General features: G+C 45.7%; 1 protein-coding gene across 5 annotated transcripts in view; it reads left to right on the plus strand.

Annotated features, from left to right (window-relative positions):
* LOC119167231 (sperm-specific sodium:proton exchanger-like) overlaps nucleotides 1-20,592 on the plus strand; it is a 305,567-nt gene that overhangs the window by 217,417 nt on the left and 67,558 nt on the right. Inside the window, exon 1 of one of the 5 annotated variants that reach the window (XM_075866891.1) lies at nucleotides 6,626-6,899. The exons of the other annotated variants lie outside the window; for them this stretch is intronic. The gene's annotated coding sequence lies outside the window, so the exon portion shown is untranslated. Of the gene's footprint in view, nucleotides 1-6,625; nucleotides 6,900-20,592 lie in introns of those variants that run through there. 5 annotated transcript variants of the gene reach the window in all.

Genomic DNA, 20,592 nt, shown 5'->3' on the forward strand with positions numbered 1-20,592 from the left:
ATCCTTGTCCTAAAACGCCTTACTCCGATATATATTGGATTATGGATTGGTCTCTATCTGACTCGTTCCATCGACAGGAAAGACGCGTCGGTGCTTGTTTGCACGTACCTCGGTATCTGCGGTGGGGAAGCTAAAATGAGATTATTTACGCCAGCCCTGGGCGTTTATCACTATTTTCGCCAGCTGTTTTTTTTTATTTCTTCCACCCCCCCTCTCTGATCCACACCTCTTCCCACGGAGAAAGTGCCTCCTCCCAGAGGACGCGTGTACGTCTGTCTGCGGCTCGCTGTCGTCTGCTGCTCACATTTCTTTTTCGTCTGCCTTTTCTTCCTTGTGCTCTTCTGCTCATTACACAGACATGGCCGTTCTTTTTTGCTATTCTCTATTGCTCTATATACTTTCATACACGCATCGTCTGTTCCCGCCCCCCGAAGTCTTGCGTGCTATTATCGTTTCCTGCGGCTTCTACAGCTTCTCGTCTCCTCGAATTCAAAAGGCCCGTTGGCTCGCTGCGGTATATGAAGGCAACGGCACCCGCGGGGCGGATGTGCGGCTTGAGATATGGCTTTGACTCGAATTACAGATGGAACATGTCGATACATATACACCCACGCAACATCGCGGAATCTAGATCATGTTACTGCAGACACAAACTCGTTGCGCAACGCGACTTTCTCCTTGAGCACGTCCGCAAGATCAAGTCTGTAGACAACCAAGCGCCCTTCGAGATAGCTGCAGCAGGTGCGAAAGTTGACGCAATAAGACGCGACGTGACGTGGGTCGAAATTGGCATTAACAAGTACGCTATATCATTGTCAGACTAAACTGTTGTAAACGAAACCATACTTTCATTATAGCACACTGGAGAGAAATCTGGCGCTGTCTATGGGATCTGCAAAGCACGACGCTTCATGATGGGAACGATGGGTATATAGTACACGGATTCGTCTTCATGTGGCTCCGTACGTGTGGAGTGCTACCACTATGTCGCAAGAGGAAGTTCAGCAAAAGTTCAGCATTCCCCCTTAACCACTATGACCCTTGTAGGCTGACGAAATCAGCTCACGTGGTTCGTAGCGAGCGATTATTTTATCCGAAACAAACGCTAAAACACCTCTCCGTCTGCCCCCACCCCCCACCTCTTTCTGCGCACACCTACTTTCGAAAGGTCATCTTCGAGCACTCCAGGAATATGCCTTCGAAGAATGGGATTAAGTGGATGAACTCCCTTCTCACGAAATTTCGAGAGCGAGTTGTTTTTTAACGCAAACGTGAAGGACCACAAGCTCACAGACGCTATAGCATCTGCTGGCGGTCATCGTTTCCATGAGAGTTCCTGTACCGGATAGCGCTTCGTACGAGTACGATTTGCGATAAATCTACAAGCATGTCGCGACATAGTGAACAAGCGTCCATTCTGTTCCCAGCTATATGGAGTATGGCGAAGCCTGGATAACCCGAAAAACTAGCGATGCTTTTGTGTTTGTAAAGTGTAGACTTCATCCCGCACTTAAAAATCGCTGGTGTGTCTATGGACAGCACCCTAGCCCTAACAAATTTCGCTTCACAATCAGCGGCGACTCCGGGAGCACGAGTGCGAAATAAAAATTCGGCAGAACCCACGTACGTGGGAATCGACGTTATGCGAAGCATGTGGAGGGAAGGTGACCTAGTTGCAATCATTTTTTTTATTGAGCCACTCGTCATGAAATGACGCTAAGTATATGTACAATGTTGCACGCACATACATATGGCGAAGAGTTGCAGATGTTTATATAACCAGTTGTTTGCACTTGCGCAACAATGTCAACTGGAACATGAGTATTAGCAACACCAGAAGCTGATATGAAGCGCTGATGCTCGCGGAGACGCTGGCCCGGGACACTGCTACATAAATCGACTTCACAGCATGGCAACTAACCACAATTGACGTTAACCCACGTGACCGCTGTATAAAAGTAGTACATATGTAATTTTTATAACATTAGGTAGCACTGCAACCACTATTGACGTTTCACGAAGATTAGCGTCTATTTGAAAAGTAGTTCCGAGATATGGCGTAGCTCTGTGGTAGAATGCTTGACTGCCACGCAGAATGCTTGTGTTCGATTCCTGCTAGGACCCTGAAATTCACTATTTGAATTCATAGGGGGGGGGGGGGGGCAACGCTGCATATGTCCGGTTTTTCCTAACACTGACATTTATTCTACACCATCGTTGGGTCGACGCTACCGATGTCGGGTATTTCTTAACGCTTATGTGCTGAAATTCCCCATATGTGCTCTTATCGCTCCTAGGTAGATACTAAGTGTCAATCATCTGTGGCACATAACCGCATACCAGCGGTACATACCCACCCATGGGTATGTGCCGCTGTCTGACGGGAAGTGTTTGACCACGTACGCGGGTGTACTATGAGATTTTTCATGTCTTGACCAGTGGGTCATGTTTGTCAAACCATCTTACCATCCCATGCTAATTTTGGTTCACGCTAAGTTAAGGGGGTGACCACGAGAGCACCCGTGAATTGATTTATATATGGAGTTTAACGTCCCAAAACCGCTATACGATTATGAGAGACGCCGTAGTGGAGAGCTCCGGAAATTTCAACCACCTGGGGTTCTTTAACGTGCACCCAAATCTGAGCACACAGGCCTACAACATTTTCGGCTCCATCGGAAATGCAGCCGCCGCAGCCGGGATTTCAGCGGTTCAATCTCGGTTTGTCGACGTGTCATGTCGTCATCACCGTCCACCACATAACGGATATGCACCACAAAAATTTAGTAAATCTCGTTACTCCGTTCTATACATATTATTATGATTCAAAAGCTCGTCGTTATTGCCTAAAATATTGCCTAAAAAGCAGAAACGCAAACGTGCATCACTACGGAAATGTCATTTATTTAGGGGAAAAAAAAACGCTACTTGAAACTAATCTGCAAAGTGATGATGCCTTTGTGGACAGTCGGCGCGTAAAGCAGTAGATATTTCACTGTGGTAGAGAAACACAACGCCGGCGCACATCTGATGCTTCACACCTACCCAAGTTTTACATGTGTAGAGTTGAAAACACTTCCCAACACATTTTATATTCTATCCTTTTTTTTTCGATATTCGCCCGCTGTACTAGACGCTATCATGAACCAAAACGTACCCGCCCAAGATGCAACACTGTGCAAAGTCGCCATTGATGCATAGGCGCTGTGCGCATGCACGCTGATAACCGTTGCCTTCCATACGTCGAGTATAGCGCGTGTGTTTTGTGTTACCGTGTTTGTATTTGTCACCCATTGCACGTATCATATTCTTACCGCAAACATCCCGAGTAGCGTGCTTGCTGAACTTCCCGCCTGGTATAGACAGACCTCTCCAATATTCATTCGTTCGCCCCGCCGCGGTGGTCTAGTGGCTAAGGTACTCGGCTGCTGACCCGCAGGTCGCGGGTTCAAATCCCGGGTGCGGCGGCTGCATTTCCGATGGAGGCGGAAATGTTGTAGGCCCGTGTGCTCAGATTTGGGTGCCCGTTAAAGAACCCCAGGTGGTCGAAATTTCCGGAGCCCTCCACTACGGCGTCTCTCATAATCATATGGTGGTTTGGGACGTTAAACGCCACATATCAATCAAATCAAATCAATATTAATTCGTTCATCTACCTAGTTGCGAAGGATGGACGTATACACTACGTCACGCCGATGACGCAAAACGCCGCGAGGAGGTGAGTCCCGTAGTCCTGAATAATACAGTGCATACGCTTCTCGCGGTTACCTCACCTCGCCGCGATACAGGCCAATACGTTCTCCGGGCGACTGACACGCTCAATTCGAATCGATCATCGACCCGTGTCCTGTTTGCCTATAAGGTCGAAACCGCTTGGTCGCACGCTCGAAAGCATCCCGCCTCCTCTGACCATAGCACTTCCAAGAAAACCCGCTGGCGAAACTTCGTTTCAATAAAGCAAATACGTGAGTCACAGGCAAGGGCGTATAGCTTATTTTAGTTTTCACACTCGGACGCCGTCATCATGATCCGTCAAACGAATCTTTTTTTTTCTTTTTTTATAAGCCAAACGTCGAGTTCAGCAACTCGGCCGTTTTCATGTTCATGCTTATTCCATGACGGTGTTCACTGAGTTATTCACTATGCGAAATGACCAGTTAGCGGCTCGATATGGCGGTGCTGAAGCTGATCTTTAAAAAATTGGGGGACCCTTAGGCTTCGCCTTTAAGAGTTGAATATTATATATAAGTGAAATCCGGCCCCTGGTGCGCCCTTCAACCACTAAGTGCATACTTAATATGTTTTGTTACACACCCACACGCACACACGCACACACACACACACACACACACACACACACACACGCAAGCACGCACACAAACGCGCGCGCACGCAAGCGCGGCGTATCATGCAGTGACTGTGCAGTGTGGCCACTTCCCTTTGCTAGAACGGCACTCTGCTGTAGTCGAGTCGAGACACGTTTTTCACAATGTCTCACAGATGGCACACAAACACACGCCCGTGCGCGCGAATGGTACATACAGGTATTTTGATCTAAAGCAAGAGTCGCATGACCTCCAAGACGCACGCCACGCGCTCGCCATCTCGAAGGCCATAAAGAGTCTCACGATGCCTCACAGATGGCAGCACATTACTTAGCGTTTGCTGTTTGCTTGATCAACGCATCTGGAAAGGTATGATATGGTTTCTAAAAAATAGACAATGTTGTCCATTTTTAGAGTTGTTTGAAAGTTCCTGTGTAATATTGGCAGTGATGGCTGCACCATCCCGGCATTTTTCGACGTAGTTTGATGGCATCCAAAATGCGCCTACAAATCGCCGAATGGGCTCTTTTTCCTCGTGACATCTGTCGAAACAAAATGCGTCAAGGAGACTCCTTCCACAACATGGCGTTTATGTAGGGTTCTTTTTCCCGAAGCAGCTGGAAGTAACATCGTTGCTTTGTGGTAGGACAACTGCTTTCCATGTGAACGCCCCAGGATGAATCCTTGATGGGGCCGAAAATTTTATTCTTTATTTTGTTTGATTTTTTCTCGATTTTTTTGCTCACGGACGATTTTTCGCTCACAACCAACGGTGCCGACGCCAACGGCGGCGGCGGAATTTCCGCAACACGAGCTCTCTAACGCTATCTCGTTAAAATAGGCTACGTGCGTCATCTAGGTCAGTACGCACCAATATACAAACACTCGAACTCCTATACTAACACTTGCTATCTATCTATCTATCTATCTATCTATCTATCTATCTATCTATCTATCTATCTATCTATCTATCTATCTGCCTACCTACCTACCTACCTACCTATCTACCTACCTACCTGCCTGCCTGCCTGCCTGCCTGCCTGCCTGCCTGCCTGCCTGTCTGTCTGTCTGTCTGCCTGTCTGTCTGTCTGTCTGTCTGTCTGTCTGTCTGTCTGTCTGTCTGTCTGTCTGTCTGCTCCACTCCACAACACCTTCCCACTTCAATTGCAGGGTAGCAGACCAGATTTTTGCTGCGGTTATTACTACCCCACCTTTCCTTTCGTCAATATTTTTTTTTCATCCATTTACCCATTCTAACTACAGCTAACTACCTATCTATCTGGCAATCTTTCAAGATCTATCCTTTCTGGCTACTCGGGAGGTTTGCAGATACGTGAGGGGAGGAGAAGGGTGCAGTTATGTTCCGAATTTTTTTCAGTTTTCCATGCTTTTATATACAAGCACAAATACAAACGCTCACACGAACATACTTAAAGTGTGGTTAAACTCCCCCCTCTCACCTTCCGCCCGTCAAAAAAAAGAAAAACTTTAGGTACGTTACTGTGTAGCAGTTTACAAAGAACAGAACACAAAGGAGCAGACGACATCAATGCCAGCAACGGAAATATATGTAACGGCGCACCACATACTTGCTTGAGGCTGCACATTATTATATGGAAGGTATTGCTTCATTCTTGAAGCTCCACCCGTTGTTGTATATCTTATCAAGAGTCTCTTTTATCTTGTCGTGAGCCACGGCACACCTTTCTTGCCTCCTCTCTGCGAAACATCGGCCTCCTGTCGCAATATCCTTCGGGCACTTCGACCTCCCGACACTTGACTCTAAAGACTGAATCGAAAAAGATAGAATGCGCAGAAGAAGCGAAAAGCAGTGAGAGAAAGAAAGGGGACTCCGTAGATTGAAATCGTTTATACGCCTTATTTTTTTTTCTTTGCGCAATGTGTGACCGATAAGGTCTATAGTGCAGCTGCAATACTGCCGCGGGGCAGAAAAGGGCGCACGCAAGCGCGCATTTTCGTACAACCACGAATCCGAGAATTCGGCACTGTCCCCCCCCCCCTTCTCTCTCTCTCTCTCTGTCACATCGATGCATAGTGCGCAGTCTTGCGAGAGCATTATCTCTTTATTTCACTCCAAACGGACAAAGCAAAAAGGGCGAAAAAAAATAGCAGACGACGAAGACAAAAGAAAAGCAGACAAAAAGAAAAGGGCGATGGCATTTCAGTGTCTCGTGCGTACGTCTGCTTCTCTCTCCCACACTTCTGGTCGTTCACGTGTTACGCATCTCTTGCATATTTCAAGCACAACGACGCGCAGAAAGCAGAAACATTTCGTCGCCTTTTCAATGTCGCGTCGCTCGCTAAGTTGGAACGCGGTGATGCTCCAACGGCGGCCAAGCTGCGTTTCACGCGGCTTGAAGTGAAGGCCCGCTGGAGTGTTCTCCGTTTTTCGAAACGTCGTCTGCGCACTGCGGTGGAAAGGCAGACGGGCGAACAGACGCATCGTCATCCGCTTCGTTCTTGGCGCGTCGTCTGCTACAGTGACGTCGATGGTCTGCTTGTGGAGTAATACATAATAAGCCTTGCTTCCTGTAACCACCCTGGTCACACACTGTGAGTACAACATTCGTCACAACATTCCTCGAGTTCCAGTAAACCCTTTGTTTTTTTTCGTTTAGTTATTTGCTTTTGTTGGAAATGTTTATTGCAAACCCTTGTCGGCCTGAATGTCCTAAACGAAACAAAATTTGAAATTGGCTATGTCCAACGAAACTTCTAAAACATTGCCTTCTGATCGTGACACTCTAGTTTCTTGGGTTATTTGGCTTTCTTCCTCAATGTGTGGAGTTGTGGTCCCTAAGTAATATTAGCGTTCACATCTCCCAAGTTACAAATTATAGCTAATTATGTATCAGCGTTCTGCCATCAATATGCACACATTCTTCGCGCATGGTAAATTTATTTGGTAAATTTTAAATGTTTACTTCGTAAATTGTTGCAAACGCGCTACGTTGTCGACCTCCATGACTTCAAATTGGACCAGTAGAGTTCTTCATTATGTAGCTTTACGAGTTTTCCAAGAAATACAGAAACATCGTGCACATCGTAAAAACTCGTCTGTCTGCCTTTTCGGACGAGGCTTAAGTTGCCTATCGTCTGCTCTTCGCGTGATGTCGTATGCTATATGCCGCGTCCCACGCACGTCGTCTGCTGCTGTATGTATTATGGCAAAACGCAAGACAGAGCAGAAGCACAGCGGCCGTGGCAGAAGGCTGCAGCAGCGGCGTCTGTTTGAAAACGCTTGCGTTACGCAGCATTCAGGAGGTCTGACTTTTCGCGTTTATCTTTTTTTTCCCTTTCTATATAGCCACTCGCGCCGTCGACGTTTACGAAACGCTCGCAAGTTACTACTTCCATCTCTTATATGCAAGAAGCGAGCGGTTCGTAAAAGCGACTTCATTTAAATTTTGCGTTGGCTATAGTGAACCACTCTAAACTTATCCTGCGCAAAAAACACGAGCTGCTTATCAAAACACACACAAAAAAAACAGGCAAATCAACTTCAAGTTGCTCTGTACGTGTTTGCGACGACAAATACACTCTACCTAGCCCATGATGAAGCAAACAATTTTTTTCTCTTTTTATGTCGTCTTTCAGAAAGCACATCTCATACTACTCACGCGAAGGCAAGGTTTGTGCCTATATAACGATAAATGCTGAAGAGCGTTTACGAAACGTTGTCTGGAAGCCTGGAACTGCTTGCGAAATCTGTAGACAGCACAATACTTCATTTTCGATTGAATGAAATAAGTGTTTTGACTTATAACAGCGTTTGCAGCACTAAGTGGGGCAGTGAACGTACTAGTAAACATGTGTTATTTAGTTTGATTGTTATGAGAGCAGATACCTATTGACAGAATGTATATATATATATATATATATATATATATATATATATATATATATATATATATATATATATATATATATATATATATATATATATATATATATATATATATATATATATATATATATATATATATATATTAAGGCCAAGGAATGTACACGGGAAGTTATTAGAACCAATGGAATGTAAATAAGAAAGAAAAGTGGGTGAAAAAATAACCAGCCGTGAGCAGGAATCGAACCTACGACCTTCAAATAACGCGTTCGATCGCGTTATTCGAAGGTCGTAGGTTCGATTCCTGCTCCCGGCTGGTTATTTTTTCACCCACTTTTCTTTCTTATTTACATTCCATTGGTTCTAATAACTTCCCCTGTACATTCCTTGGCATTACTGTCTGTTAGATCTCATTAATACTGTGTCAAAACACGGAAAAACGAGCCCTTATGTATACACTTCCTTCCCATATATATATATATATATATATATATATATATATATATATATATATATATATATATATATATATATATATATATATATATATATATATATATATATATATATATATATAGTTAGCTATATGCCACAGCCAGTGTGCAAACGTTACCTTGTGTGACTCTTACGTGAACAGTTACAATAGCTGTCACCCAAACTACACATGCTCTTCGTAAGTCAGTAGTGTATAACTTATGTTAATAGTAGTTTATTATTGCACTTTTTAGTCTTACTTCAAATTACACCAAATTGAAACAACGAACCAGTTTAGACTGGTAAATGTCATCCCTGAAACTCTTCTGTCATTAATTTCACCACCATAGGTTCATTAATGGAAGATAAAATGAAGATCAAAGTTTCCCGTTTGAAATTTTCCGCCGAGATCTCCGCACGTGACGTCACAGGTTTCAAGATGTTTTATTCCTATTTCAGCCACACTGACTCCATGAACTTTTCTGAAACTTGGTTACGCTAAATCTCCGGCGTTCTCAGAGCATTATCTACTTCATTTTTTTTTACCAATTAGTAGTTTAGGAGCAATAGATGGAAACTAGTAGACGCCGTCAATATCTGTGACGTCATCACGACTGATGCGCGAAATTCGACAAGGCGTCGACTACCGCACGTTATTTTTGCGCGTTTTATCGCTCACCGAGCGTTTTCTCGCGAATCGAAAGAGCACCGATGCGGAAACAAATCGTTTTTTCTGTAGTGTTACTTGAACGCATCCAGAGATTTTTCGTCCAAGTGTTATAATTATTTTTTTACATCTTAACTACAGAATGTTCATCTCTTGAATGCTGCCTCCCACATACCGATTTACTTCTACGAAGAATGTTGGGCACTGAGAGGTGACTCGATCGTGAAAAGGGGCTCCTACGAGTGACGCATTCACTATATAAAACGCACCATCTTACGCGTCTGGAGCGCTTAACGTATGCGGGCGTGGCGTGTGTAAAAAACCACATAAAAACACACGCACTCAGTCAAAACAAAAAAAAATGATAAAGCTGAATATCGCGTTTCTTCGAGTGCCTACTTATTAGAAGCACTCGGTGTAGTGCGTACACTATATAATTCGAGGAAAAAACACGTTCCGCCAATGCCCATCACGCCATCGGCGTGAATTTATGGTCGCGTGCGTTGGATTGCAAGTGTCGACTCAACTTCGCAAGAGGCTTACCCCCGTATTCTAAAACGCCCCTTCACTCAACGCTCCACCTTCACTCGAGAAAGCCGATAGGAGCGCCATCTCTAGGCAGGGCAAGCCACTGCATATCGGTGATAATTTGCTGCTATTTTTTTTAGTAGATCAGCGTCATTATCAGCCGAGCAGCGGTGCAGTGCTCAACTCTGCCAAGTGAAGAGTGAAAGTCGAGTCGAGGAGCGTTTGTGGATACGGGGGTTGTTGATTGATATGTGGGGTTTAACGTCCCAAAACCACCAAATGATTATGAGAGACGCCGTAGTGGAGGCCTCCGGAAATTTCGACCACCTGGGGTTCTTGAACGTGCACCCAAATCATAGCACATGGACCTACAACATTTCCGCCTCTATCGAAAATGCAGCCGCCGCAGCCGGGATTCGAACCTGCGACCTGCGGGTCAGTAGCCGAGTACCTTAGCCACTAGACCACTGTGGCGGGGCGCATGCGCGGGTTAGCCTCCTTCCTTAGCGTTCCTTGTCATAATGTGCAGTGCTGTATATTGTACAGGACGGCATAATGCACAGGACGGTCTAAAAATAAGTGCTTTCTATCTGGCATTGTGTAGCCACCACTGTTTTGGCAATGTCAGTAGTTGGCCCGCGTCGCTTACTGCATTGATCGCCGGATGATCGTTTGATCGGCTTATCGCTGAAAGACCCGCGATCGAGAGAGCGTCAGTCGTTAAGGAGTCTGTGAATACCGTACGCAAAGCTTGCGGGCGTCGCGTTGCGGGCGTCACTTAACGGGATCCCGCAAGAGGGCGGCGTATGACGCATGCGCAACACAAACGGAAAGCCTCGCGGGCGCTGTTCTAACGCTGTCTATTGTAAAACGGCGCGCGCGTACAGACACGCACTCTATACCGGCACACATTCGGGGGTCTTGTTTATCTATACACCCGAGTTTCGGTACATACACAGGCGCTGGATTTTTTCGCGAATTGTACCGCCGTCATTTGAAATCTATAACTCAGAAAAGGTTCACTCATATTCTGAAACTTTATTACAAGCATCGCTTTAAAAAAATTTTTAAAATTCGGCACATCCCACGTACCTTGAGAATCGACGTTATGCGAAGCATGCGGAGGCAAAGTGACTGTGTTGCATTTTATTTATTGAGCGACAAGTTATGAAATGACTCAAAATATGTGTACAAATGTGACACGTAAAGCTATGTGTTGAGCAGTTGTAGATGTTTACACAACCAGTTGTTCGCACTTTTGTGACGATACCAACTGTAACATGGATATTAGGAACACCAGAAGCTGTAAGCTGATATGAAGCGCTGCTGCTCGCGAGAATGGTACCCCTGGACACTGATAGATTAATCACCTTCAGCGTATGGCACCTAACTACAGTTTATCTTAACCCGATTTCACGGCTGTATCAAAGCACTACACATGTAAAGTTTGTAAAATAACACAGCCAGCACTGCAACCACAATTGAAATTTCATGAACATTAGGGTCTATTTGAAAAGTATTTGCGAGACCTAGCCCCGCCACGGTGGTCTAGTGGCTAAAGTACTCGGCTACTGATTTGCAGGTCGCGGGATTGAATCCCAGTTGCGACGGCTGCATTCCCGATGGAAACGAAAATGTTGTGTAGGCCCATGTGCTCAGATTTGGGTGCACGTTAAAGAACCCCAGGTGGTCGAAATTTCCGGAGCCCTGCACTACGGCGTCTCTCGTAATCATAAGGTGGTTTTGGGAGTTAAACCCCACATATCAATCAATTTCCGAGACCTAGCGCGGCTCTGTGGGAAAATACTTGATTACCACGCAAAATGATAGGGTTTGATTGCTGGGACACTGGCATTTATTCTTTGCATTTGTCCCGTCAACTCTCCCTATGTCATGTTTTTCCTAACGTTCAAGTGCTAAAAGTACCCCTGTGTGTTCTCGCCATTTCTGGGAGAGGGAGAGAGAGAGAGATAAAGATGCAAGGAAAGGCAGGGAGGTTAACCAGACGCACATCCAGTTTGCTACCCTGCACTGGGGAAGGGATAAAGGGGAGAAAAGAGGTTGCAGAAAGATGAGAAGGTACACACAATCACGAGCACACTCGGGGAGCACACACAGTCTACAGGCGGTCGCTCAGGTTTGTTGGCTTTAGGTAAAGTAGCAGTGCTTTAGTTGCTTTCTGCGCAACTGAGGCAGATGCCCAAGGTCCTAGTATCTTCTGCACACAAAATGGTCCGGGTTAAAGTCGATTCAAAACCATCCGTAGCTGGCATTGGTGTGTGTCATAGCAAGCGCAGCTGCACAGGACGTGTTCGATGGATGGTCTCTTCAACTCCGCAGTAGTCGCATGTAGGAGTGTCTGCCATACCAATGCAAAAGGAGAACACATTTGTAAATGCAACACCCAACCAAAGGCGGCATAACAGTGTCGCATCGGAGCGGGAAAGTTGTGATGGTAGCTTTAGCTTGAGCGAAGGATCCAGTTCATAAAATTGACACCTTTGGAAGCTGGTAGACGACCAGAACGTGCGTGTGAGATCTCGAGCCAGCAGGTAAAGTTGTCTTGCTGCATCATTCCTTGATAGAGGAATCGGAACTACACGGGTTTCTTCATGGGCTGAGCGGGCTGCATCATCGGCTAATTGATTTCCGGTAAGCCATTTCTGGGTAGATATAAAATGTCTATCACCTGTGGCGCACACCCGCCCCCGGGTATGGGCCACTGCTTTTTTTTTTCTTTGGAAAGTGTTTGACGAGTCACGCGACAGGACTGTGACATTACTCATGTCATGACCAGCGCGTCGTATACACGTCAAACCATTTTACCCTCCCGTACTAATTTTGGTGTACCCGAAGTTAAGGGGTAATCATGAGAGCACCCAGACGTAGGCGGCTAGATTAGATAGATAGATAGATAGATAGATAGATAGATAGATAGATAGATAGATAGATAGATAGATAGATAGATAGATAGATAGATAGATAGATAGATAGATAGATAGATAGATAGATAGATAGATAGATAGATAGATAGATAGATAGATAGATAGATAGATAGATAGATAGATAGATAGATAGATAGATAGATAGATAGATAGATAGATAGATAGATAGATAGATAGATAGATAGATAGATAGATAGATAGATAGATAGATAGATAGATAGATAGATAGATAGATAGATAGATAGATAGATAGATAGATAGATAGATAGATAGATAGATAGATAGATAGATAGATAGATAGATAGATAGATAGATAGATACGCAGACAGACGACTAAAGCGCTTGCAGTACGCAAAGAAATGCTTTTTTATATTTAAAAGCGCGTGGTAGTTTGGTCCGAATTGAATTCGAGTTCACGACGACAGTGCATACGTAGGTGCATTATTCTGTGCACACAACTGCCAACGCACGATCCATACAAGAAACTAGTCTTTCAACTGTTATTCTCGGTATACCCATTCTAATAACCCTGTGAATGTAGCATTAACAATATGACACAAGGTTTTTGTGAACTTTTTTTTTTTTGAAAGGCACCCAAGCAATGTGTTACAACACAGGCTTCCAGTAACAAGTTGCATACGCACAATGCCGAGATTCTCGCTGTTTTTCTCTTCTTTTTTTTTTATAATGACGCATATATCTTGGCGTTCTGAATCACAGATGTTCTCGAAACTGTGCATATACTGTCGGCCCCAGTCTATCGAAGAACCCAGAACGTACGCAGTACGTACATTTGTGTGAAATGATATCATCGCAAAATACCGTGCGGCTGGTACCTATACGCGCAGAAAGCAGTTAAAGCATTGTTCAGTTCTAACAATGTACAGTTGATACTACCCGCCACGGTGATCTAGTAGTTACGGCACTCGGCCGCTGACTCGCGCGCCGCAGGATCGAATCCAGGTCGCGGCTGCTGCGTTTCGGTGGAGGCGAAAATGCTACAGCACCTGTGTTTTGTGCGATGATAGTGCACGTCTAACAACACCATGAACGGTAAAAAAATTTCCGGAACCCTCCACTATAGCCTTTATCAAAAACCATATATCGTGGTTCTGAGACGTCAAACGCCATCAATAAGATATGTTGAGTCCCATACGCATACCTGATTTTGGTTTAGTTGCGTAAGCGTTTATGCGCCGAGTGAGCGACAAAACTGTCCGTTCTTTCATAATTGTGTAACGTCAAACGCCACGTCAATTCCTATGAAAAATTAAGTGTTGAAGGAGCGGAGCTAGGGCGCCCTTCGTGAATTCTTTTTATATTTCTCTTTCTTTCTTGCCCTCTTTCTTTTTCTCTTTCTCTCGGTTTCTTGAATTCTTTTTTTTTTGCGTGTGTCCGTTTCTTTCTATATCTTTCTCCTTCTCTATGTTTCTATCTCTCATCTCTCTATTTGTCGCTTCATCTATCTATCTACCTATCTATATATTTATCTATCTATCTATCTATCTTTATTTCTGTCCGATTCTCTGTTCTCTGTCTTCTGCGTTATGTGTTTCTTCCCCATTTCGTGTATGCTTCCCTCACTCTCTTTCATGTCTTTCACGTGCTACAGTTCACCGAGAGCGTTCTCAGTTTAGTGCTCGCATCTGCTGCACTCGGTAGATAAGCTTGCCCGATTTCTCTGGCGCACACCTGCCCGAAGGTTTTTTCTGTTCGCTTTGGGCAGACTGTGGCCAGCTTTAACATCTTCGCTGTGAAGAGTAAATGTTATTAAAAAATGGCAGCATATTACGCCCTCTGTAACATTTCAAGGCAAGAGCCTGCAACAGTCTTTATAGTGCGTAAAGTATATGCAATCGGGGACCAAGCTTCTGGCGAAGTCGAAGTGCCAGAGGCCCACAGTAAACTACCTTGATATTCTCAGTAAACTGCAGTGTTCCTGTTCATCCCCCCCCCTCCCCCATATTCTGAAGCTTCTGTAGCGTGAGCTACTCTGGCCGCGGTTCAGCAGTTCCGCGTAGTTCATCGAGAGCATTTTTTCCGCATGCCAGAGCAGCAGTTACGTCATACGGCGTACAGCTGCGAACGCCGGAGAAGGCCTGCAAGCTCCTGAAGTGACGTATCACTAGTGCGCTGGCGCTTGACCACGTGGGCTTGCTGTCTAGTCCGTCAGTCCGTCCGTACGTCCGTCCGTACACATGTTCCTCCGTCCGACCGCCCGTCTGTTTGTCCGTCTGTTCGCCCGTTTGTAGTTCACGCTACATATATACTAGTGAAGCCACTGCTATTTTTTTTCGCCTAACAGTGGTAACGCGCGGCCAGGTATCGACGACGTCAATCGAATACGTGATCTTGTGACATCACGATGACGTCACAAAACTCTCCATCTGTGACGTCATCACTCGGTATGAGTCACGAAATTTGTCAGGTATAAACTGCCATTGGGTCATAAAATCGCCACGTCTGCTAGCCTACTTTTAAGGCGAAAGCTTTCGACGCCTCACAAAACTCGAAACTTGACCATCGGCGTCAACGCGGGTGATGCTGATGACGACACGGTATGACGCCGTCACGTCACGTGACGATGGCATCATGTGACACCATCCCTTGGTCAAAGGTGGACCGATCACGGAGGCCATGCAAAACCAGGTAAGGTGCAGAAAGCGTCCAACACCTGCAGTCCTGGTGACAATTCAAAACCGTGTTAGGTGAAGAACGCTTTCGTAAGAGTAAGGGAGGATTGACTGAACAATAAAAGATCGCTTTTACCTTCAAGCCATCTTAAACGAATGCACGAACGAGCGTATGTTTGCATTATTGCTGCTACTGCACACGAAGCAGTTTGACCCATCGAATTTTTTTAATGGCAGTTCTCCGCCTCCTGTTTTTTTTTCCATTCAATTCGTGTAAAAGAACTCGTACAATAAGCGATGCGTCGTCACCACCACAAATCGGCGGAGTAGATGACGCATCGTGCCCAATTGTTCCAGCGTCCAGGTACAGGCAACACTTGTTAACACTGAATTTTACAAAATGTACGTATATACGCGAGAAAAAGTATGCTACCAACTGTTTCTTTTGTCGCGTACCACAGCTTGCGGGTTCGGGAATGTGCTTGAAAGTGAGACGACGCCGCTTGTTCGAAATGCTTCGCGAAAAGCTCTCTCACGTGCACGCCCGAAGCTTGCGTCATGGACACAGGGTCAGGACATAGACACGTTTTCACTGACTGAGATGTTTCTGATGTAACCAAGCTGCTTATATTTTACAGGCGAAGCTCCCTATGCCGTGGGTCGTGCGTCCGTGATGTATGTATGTATGTGTGTGTGTGTGTGTGTGTGTGTGTGTGTGTGTGTGTGTGTGTGTGTGTGTGTGTATGTATGTATGTATGTATGTATGTATGTATGTATGTATGTATGTATGTATGTATGTATGTATGTATGTATGTATGTAATGTAACTATGTAATGTATGCATGTATGTATGTATTTATGTATGTATGTATCTGCAGCTCGTTTAGTCTTTGAAATGTCCACTGGATGGCGGTACTTCTATATGATGAATATATGATGAAAAATGCGAGATGACGGCACTCGGAGTGTTCACTACATGGACGCACGGACGAATGCACGGACAGACAGGCAGATGCCCGGACGGACGCACGCACAGATGGACGGAAGCACGGAAGGACGGACGAATGGACGGTCGCATGGACGGACGGAAGCAAGAACGGACTGACGGACGCTTCACCCCACTTATCATCGCTCAGTCCGTGGATATGCTGCGGTTTTTTATTGAAGTCTGATAGATATTACACCGACTAACTTCACCACTTATAAAACAGCAACACCCCAAAGACAGTGGCGTAGTCAGGGGCTAGCACATCGGGTACATGCCCTCTCTCAAAAGTTTTTAAAGATGATAGTCTTTTAAAGACGACAGTCTTTCTTAGGGACCTTCGACGCAAAACTTTTGGTCTGTCTGCCCGTGCAATTGTCTGTTTGTCCACTCTTAACGGCACCAGGTACTTGAAACGGCCGACCCCATACGCAGCGCCCACCAATGTTGCTCAAGGTTTAGCGTTCATACTTGTGCAATCATCAATTAAAAAGCAATTATTGTGCATGTCTGTGGCACCACAGCAACACGTATATATTCTGCATGTGCGTATACTAGAAAAGGCATACATATGTAAATTTAAGGACCGTGGCGCTTATCACGCAGCGCTGACCATGAAACGCTTGCACGAAAAGGCGATTGTTTCCAACGCTTTGCTAAGACGAGACGGTGGTGGCACCTACTGTCACTTTACGTTCTACACCTTATCACTTCTGAGACGGGCACGCACACCCGTCTCAGAGCCACGCGCTTTGTTTTTCAAGAAAACTGCAAGATGGCGCTCATGCCTCACGTGTGACGTGACTTGATGCGCTCGTTCGCCTCCGCTGCACGCTCGAGGCACTCTAACGCAGCGCCTCCAGAATACGATTCACCTATTTTCTTGCGCAGACCATCAAAGAAATGTTTTGTTCACTCTCTCCACACGCAAGACTATCGTCGTTCGACAACATTTGCAGATTAACATGCAGATACAGGGCAATTTTTTTCTCTATATTATATAGAGCACGAAATGACTATTTAGCATGCCTGGCCCCTATTTCAGTTCAAGGTGGTGTCCCCTTCCAAATAACGCTTCCGCGTATACGCTGTTGCCTAAAGAAGTTTCTGGAAACACCCTCCGCGACGGTTTTAGTTAGATTGCTTCTGTACAGTTGGTACGACATAATACGAACCACGCGAGATGCTCTTGAAATTGCCGACTGCGTAGTCTAGTGGAGAGTCGTCTGCTGTCGAGAGTATAGTTGCGATGATTGCGTGGTCCCAATCATGCGGTCAAAACGTACTCGCGTGACCGACCCGTGTCCGACTGTTACCAAAGGGGCACACCCGCTGCAGTCAGCTGCAACCAGGACGACACCCTCAGTTAGAAGCACGGTGCTGTTGCAACTTCTTGGTTACAACCATAGAGTTTCATACCATGATACCTAGAGAGGAATCTGTAGCTGCGATCGTGTACCTCCATGGGAATTCTGGGAAGTACAGGTTCAGGATTGGATAGGGTTAGCTAACGAACTGTCTGCATTCTTTTTAAGTGTGAATACACTTTATAAGCGACCCCAAACCATCCACCGCCGTCGGCGGCGTCCGCAGTCTTCTCTCTATCTTTAAAAGAAAGAGGACTTGGCGGGCCGCAGCGCGACGCTCTACCGAATAAGCCACGGACGCGATGCTGATATCGGTGTCAGTAACGCGTCTTATATCTTTAACGCCGCTGCACGCGTCCCCCTCCCCCTTCACTCGCTCCTCCACAAAGCACTGGTACTAACCGTGAGCTACAACGATAACACGAATAGGTGCTAATCTGTAGTGTAGTTTGTGTGTGTGTGTGTGACGCGCTCGCGATGTGTACATTTTATGCATCGTACGAAAATCGTGAAGTGTAAATAAATAATACTTCGTATATAATGTATCTGTGTACAAATGTTTCATGACAAACAACAATTAAATTCATTAATTACACTTTAATCATCATCATCAGTAATAAAACTCCCAAGCATTTCCCCGAGGGTGAACATGGTTAAGTGCGAATGCACGGGGTGATGCTATGAGGGGGAGTAAAGTTAAAATCCGTTGGCATTCGCCAGTGAGTTAACGTAAACTCCCCCATGTGATCAAATCGCGAATCCCAGGAACCATTACACCATAAAGGCACCATAGTGTGAATAATAAATATAATAGTGCGAATTAATAAATACCCCTCATAGCATCACCCCGTGCATTCGCACTTAACCATGTTCACCCTCGGGGAAATGCTTGGGAGTTTTTTTTCTACAGTTTCAGTTTCGTTCATCGCGCAGCGCGGGTGGTGGGGTGCGGTGAAAAAGGCTGAAGCAGTGCCTTTGTTGTTCGAAGAGGCTGACATCCACTAGGTCTCCTGATTTGCTGCGACGTTGGCCCTTTACAAGTCGTATTTGGCAGTTTAAACGAAGTGCCGTTCACTCACCGCTGCGCATAGATCGGGTCTTATGACAGTGCAGGATACTGGATCGAGTTCACGTTTTTTTTTTTCACGAGCGCGTCTTACCTAAACTCGTTTTAAATCGCGACTGCAAATGATGACGAATCTAAGAAGACGCACCGTCCAGCTCTGCTCACTCGACTTCACAACAAAACCAGAGGTGCGTTGGGGGCAGACCACTGGGGCAGACTCAGTTAGCGTCGCAGAAGACGAAACGATAAGTGTTTCTCACCTAATAGTGTACTGTTATTTCTATAAGTAGACAATGCATACTTTCGAGAAGAAAACAAACATGTTTGTTTTCAAATGTTGTAAAAGAAGAACTCACAGCATATCCACGAAGTGAATGATGATTAGTGGGGCGAAGCGCTCATCAGTGCGTCCGTGCTTTCGTGCGCCCATTCGTTCTTGCTTCCATCCGTCCGTGCGTCCATCCGTGTCCATCCATCCGTGTGACCTTCGCTGCATGCGTCCTTCCATGCGTGCCTCCATGCGTCCATTCTTCTGTTCGTCCATGAGTCCGCTCCTCTGTCTGTCTGTGCGTCCAGCAGTCCATCCGTCTATCTAGTGAACACTCCAAGTACTGCCATCTGACATCTTTTCGTCATGTATTCATCATATGCAAGTGCCGCCATCCAGCGGACATTCTAAGGACCGCTCTTTCGGGTATGTACCACCAATGGCTACATACACCATCGGAGAGTGGACAGACCCACACCTTGAGGAGCTTTGCCCCTAAAATAATTCATTCAATCTTGATGCCAAATCCGGAACGCAACGATAGATTCATGCATACCCTGGTGGTTGAATTTGCTTAAGTTTCACTTCAGCCGCCTGTTCACGAAAACTTTTTGCATTAAAATTTGCGTACGGATATATGAAGCAAGCTTCAATTAAGTATAACTTCATATCACTTTGTTTTATACTCAGACAAGCAGCGTCGTGAATCTCGAGTACGTAATCCATCCGAAGCGGATCCGAAGCCTGTACTTCCCATAATTCCCATGGGGGTACAAGCACCGCTGAAGGAGCCCGCGTGGACACTAGCGCCAGATTCCCCTCTAGTTATTATTGTATGAAACTCTTGGTTACAACCGAAAAAAAAATTAACAGATCCCACGCACAGTGGGAATCGATGATATTCGGAGCATGAATGAGAAATGTTGATATGTCATTTTAAATTCAGCACAACGTTACGAGGTGGAGGTAAATGATGCCGTACATGACTTCCGTATCGTGATTATCATTACTGGACGTGTCGTTTACCTTCGTCATCTATTCACGTTACGTGATACCGAATTCAGTATATGTGGAGCAAGCGAAACGACCACGAGCACGCTATGAGCGTGGTTATTGTCATGTTCTTACACGATACGCGTGTCAGGATTATCACGTTTGCACCAGTCATATATTAAGTGTGAATACACTTTATAAGCGACCCCAAACCATCCACCGCCGTCGGCGGCGTCCGCAGTCTTCTCTCTATCTTTAAAAGAAAGAGGACTTGGCGGGCCGCAGCGCGACACTCTACCGAATAAGCCACGGACGCGACGCTGATATCGGTGTCAGTGACGCACCTTATACCCCCTCCCCCTTCGCTCGCTCCTCCGCTCTCCTCGCTCGCTGCAGCTGCGCGCGCACCCCTCTCTCTCGCGCGCCCGCCTTCTCTCTCAGTCTCCCGTCGAGAGCGGGTCGTGAGAGGGAGTAAAG

Source organism: Rhipicephalus microplus, chromosome 6 (assembly GCF_043290135.1).
Source record: "Rhipicephalus microplus isolate Deutch F79 chromosome 6, USDA_Rmic, whole genome shotgun sequence".
NCBI classification, from domain to species: Eukaryota; Metazoa; Arthropoda; class Arachnida; order Ixodida; family Ixodidae; genus Rhipicephalus; species Rhipicephalus microplus.